The following is a 5,273-nucleotide window of genomic DNA, read 5'->3' as shown; positions in this document are numbered from 1 at the left end:
TTAAAACAACGTAAGATAAAATAAACCATCAGAGTGGGATTACCTGCCGTTCCACTATCTGCACGATATAAACATAATAGATGATCTATGATTCATGTATAAATGCCCTAAAAGGTTAGCTGCTGGCCCATTGAAATTGTTTATCATACTGCAGTTACTGTCCGTTTTCCTATACACAATACACACAGGAGGGTGAAAGTGCATAGGAACAATGCCGGGAACTACGTCACGCTATTGTTCGACTAAGGCTACATCATTTTTAACGCATGCGTGTAAAAATTCGTCAATACAGCTTTAGTCTCCTCCACCTTCGCAACACGGTACGTGGAGTGACTGGAATCACACTGACGGCGGAGGAGAATACTAACTGGTCAGACAATTTAATTCTATCAAGCATATAATACCTGAACAATCACCGTCATTTGATCGATTTACTACAGAATATATTGTATACACAAAATATAATTTTAAAATTGTAAACCTGTTAACTTATATATTTGTGTACTAAAGTATAAGGACACGTGAATAAAATCATGTAGAAGACAAAATGGCCGCTAATCCGCCTATTGTCTAGACTTAGACTACATCTTCCGGTTTGTTATGTAATACTAGGATGCCTATTCCTTTGTATTGATCCCTGATACACAGTGCTAGCTCTTACCATTGACGCGTGACCTCTACAAATAGCCTACGTTAAAAGTATGGGGATTTGCCTAGTTAACGTCGCTCTGTGAAAATAACCGGCCAATATTAAAAGTACTCTTCTAAAGTTCTAGAAAATATAGTTTTGTAACATGTCCTAAATTTTTAGCTAATTTAGATGTTTGGAAATATGCGTACTTTGGTGTTTTAGTGTATGTTATAGGTAATAGTACATTGCCTAGTTAACGTCGCTGTGTGAAAAATAACCGGCCAATATTAAAAGTACTCTTCTAAAATTCTAGAAAATATAGTTTTGTAACATGTCCTAAATTTTTAGCTAATTTAGATGTTTGGAAATATGCGTACTTTGGTGTTTTAGGAAGGATATGTAAACGACAGATGACACCAAAAATATGAAGAAATTATTTCCAACCCGTGTTAAGTCTGCAAACCACCATGCTTCTCATTTTCAAGAACGCTGGTTAACAATAAGCACGTATTGTCTCATTTCGTAAACAAAGACCACACAGAATTGTTCTCTAGCGCTCGCTTTATAATCGTTCACCCAACTGAAACTATAATCCCAGCGCATTGCTCCATTGTACGTGTAAAGCAGAAACATATGTTGTGTGTATTTAACCAGAGAAGATATGATTTAATCAGTTGAGCTGTTTTCAATGAGTGTTATCTTGGTTTAATAGCTTTTAATGGGGTTTAAGTCCTACAAAGGTCGAGGTGAATTCTACTGTAGACATGACTGCATCATGTTTGCATAATAAATACAATATTGATCACTGGGACTAGTATACCTGAATATACTAGTCTCACGCTCAAACATTTTTCAATTGCCACTATTTTAGAAATCGTTTATTGTTTTATTTAATTTTTTTTCATTCATTCTTTTATTCAAGTTCATTCAAACATCAATATTAAAATTATATTAACAACATACAAAAGACAATCGCTGAACGAGTTGGCTTAAAGTCCAGTTTATTCTTTCCTTCCCCTCGCCACTCTAATTAACTGTAGGCGGCAGTAGTTCACTTATGTAGTTCTCATACCCGTTTCAATAATGTTCGGGACAAGTGATTGCTGAGTAGGTCCAACTCTCCCACCCACCTTTCTACCATCCCTAATTACTAATGGGGCTGCCTGAACCCGAACTGTATAGCTAATCAGCGTGCTTGTAATATTACATTTTATGCAACTTAAAGGAGGATTTCGTGAACCAAGTATCCTCTTTTTATGAGATTTTGCAGGAGATATCCACGAAAAAAGCCTATTCCCAAAATTTCAGTTATTCTGTCGGTCGGAAATCCGGGCTATCTCTAGTCTCGGGCCCAAACTGCATGTGGCTTACGGTTTGTTGTGAACAACAGAAACCGGCTGTGAAGGAGGCTACATAGCGATGTTGCTGGAGTGGCATTCAATTTCGGAAAAAACGACACTCGACCATGGAATTTAATTTTAAGTTTGTCAGTATATAAACGGTAAATCAAGTAAGTTTCTTTCACTCTGAAGACTTAGAAACGGTTGTTTGATTCCACTGACTATTTGCGATCGAAATTTACATAACACCAATGACAGAAATCATCAACAAAAATCAAATTAGGGACTTGTTTTCACTCGAACATCATCAACCGGAAGTGACGTGACACGGACCGACAGAATACCAGAACGAAATTCAAATTTGACGATATTTTTGCTATACGAATTAATCTGCAAGAAATCTTTGGAAAATAAACGTGATGTAGCCAGAGGTTTCCAGTGGTATAAAAATCTCAACTTTTTTTTGAGAAAAGTGGGGGATGAGGCTGTGGATCACGAAATGCCCTTTTAATCATGGTGTTTACCTTTAAACTATGATTAAGAAAATAGCCTGAACTCGACGTTACAAAATTATTCCAACCTTTTAATGGCTGTCGCAATTCCGGAATTCTGACCACGCGTCAGAATTCCGACAGTTCCAACAATTTGACGCACCACTGGTTAGGCTGGAGGTGGTGACGCACCACAGAAATGTCTTATGTTTCTACTTCGTTGTGGAAGTTATCTGTCAACTTTACAGTTTTTATTGTCAAAATTCCAAAGATTTTATTGCTACTAAAAATTGATCAAATGATAATAAATAAATAAATAAATAAATAAATAAATAAATAAATAAATAAATAAATAAATAAATAAATAAATAAATAAATAATCAGACCATCAAACCTGATCTTTACCAGTATGCTTCAACTATACGATACGTATTTATAAATATGCACGTGACCACATCCGCGCTGCCATAACAGACAGGAAGTCTGGAAGTGACTCTCGACACAGCAGGTGGTCTTCCTGTACATTTGAATGCAAAAGCGATAAGCGACATAAGTGATATTTTTGTAAACGTTTCCGTGTATAAATATTTTTTCCGTCGGCAAATACTTTCAAAATGTTGTTTTTGATACCATATTACAAATTCGGAATCATCCATGTGTAATAATTTTGGTATTCAATTAATACTTAAATTAATTTGATGTTATTTATCTCAAGAGTTCCTATCCTTTCCTGCAGAGTGGGCAATGGCATGGGGATTTTGGTCACACTTGCTGGTCTTAATATGTCGTTCCCATGGGTCACGTGGGTATTTATAAATACGTATTTATAAATATAGTCGAAGGTAGCTGTTTTCAGTTGAATCAATTCTGGGCTATTTAGTATTATAGTATTAGGCCAATCAAATTTAAAAAAATCACCCACCACTAATTTCAACAGAATCCGAATTACATGCATCCATCTCCCAAAAGCTAACACAAAAACATAATTATCAAAAGTCGCCAAAAATCTAATTTGCATAAATCCAAAATGGCCGCATATGTTGGGGTGAAATTTCAAATTTGGTCAAATCTTGCTAAAACCATACCAATGTATTCCTCTCGTTATAAGGATTCAAAAAAGTATAGTTTGACCTATCTCCGTTGTACATTTCTTGAGGTTAGGGGAAAAGGTCAAATGAAAAATTCTCCGATTTTGATTTAAAAAAATGGTCTCATATTGTTCCGCTTGCAAAAGCATATAATAAAAAGAATAGTTTGTTATATCTCAGGTGGTTTGTTACCCTGGTAACATGGCAAAGAAGATCAAATGCCATAGAGTCGTATTGACCTTGACCTATTTTGTGATGTTACCTATGTAACAAAACATCCAAAACAATTTAAATTTTCTCATTTTTGCCAAAGGAACAATTTGAGAACAGTTGGATTAAAATTGGCGCATATTTCCATTTTAAACAACTGTGGACCCAAAATGTGACCTTTGACCTTTTTGCCTATAACTCAAGAACTGTATGTCAGAGACTGGTCAAACTATACTTTTCTGTATCTTAATGATGAAAACAAGACATTGGCATGGTTGCTATTATTGCCTCAATGAAGTAGAAAATGAGGGCAGTAAACTAGGTATTTGAAGATTTCCACTTATATGGGACCGAGATGGAAACGAGGTTCAAACAGGAGCACTTGAAACTTACTGCTTTCTTATGAGAATGTGTGGGGTGTATACAACACTGAATGATGCTATGGTGAATAAGGCAAACGAAATAAGTGTACTGGCGCGAAAATATGACTTTATTGGCTACCTCAACAAAAACACTACAATCATCAGCAGAAAATAACCTACATATTCTTCTTAATTTTAAAAATACATCATTTATTATATTATATTAAAATTACACAGATTGCCTTTCTTATTTATAGCAAATATAATTACAGTCAGTCACAGTAAACATAAATTTGACTACGCAGGTATCTGTACATTAGGGCCTCTATATACTTGAAATAGGGGTACACAGTCTTGGCATGAATTTAAACTAAACTTACAATTTCTCTACAAAACTCTCTCATGACTATTTGCAACTCTAATTACCTTAAACATGTTAAATATAACAACAAATTACCTACTTATTATTAGGCTGACCTACTCTGTAAAAATAAGTTGACTTGTTTTGCAATGGTCTTTTGCAAATTTATGTAAGTTTCCTAGTTTTTATTCTGGTAATGTAAACTGTGGTTTTCATAGATTTGAAGATAAATATTCCTATACAAAGGGGTTCATTTTAATGTGCCGCGCATATTTTAGGTTATGCGCTATTAATGTTTAAACTATCAGCTCCCAGTCAAACAAAAGAAGCAAAATGTTAGTAAATCATCTTCCCTCTTACGTCGATTGAAACTTGGCCCACTACGCTTACTAAATACTACGCGTCTCAATTTCTCAAATTCATCGCAAACATGTTGGCGCACTTTTGGTGTTGCAGTTGGGAAAATTGAAGTAACAGAGAGAGTGGGGGAGAGAGAAAGAGAAGAGAGGGAGAGAGACAGCCGGATAGAGAGAGAGAGACAGAGACAGAACGATAGAGAGAGGAGAGGGAGGGATCGTCACAAAAATATTGTAATTTAAAAATTTATAGCGTAGCTCGAGCCTTTCGGTAACGTACGTGTTCTTGTGCTCGAATTCAGTGGCATCCTTTAAAAAGCCTAAAGCATCGATCAGTAGTAGTCTATCCCTCCTCCAACACACACCAACCAACACAGCCAACACTTTTAAGTCACATACAGACAGTACTAGGTAAATAAGGTATTTCAGTTGCT

Source organism: Amphiura filiformis, chromosome 6, assembly GCF_039555335.1.
Source record: "Amphiura filiformis chromosome 6, Afil_fr2py, whole genome shotgun sequence".
Classification (NCBI taxonomy): domain Eukaryota; kingdom Metazoa; phylum Echinodermata; class Ophiuroidea; order Amphilepidida; family Amphiuridae; genus Amphiura; species Amphiura filiformis.
This window is presented reverse-complemented; position numbering follows the sequence as displayed.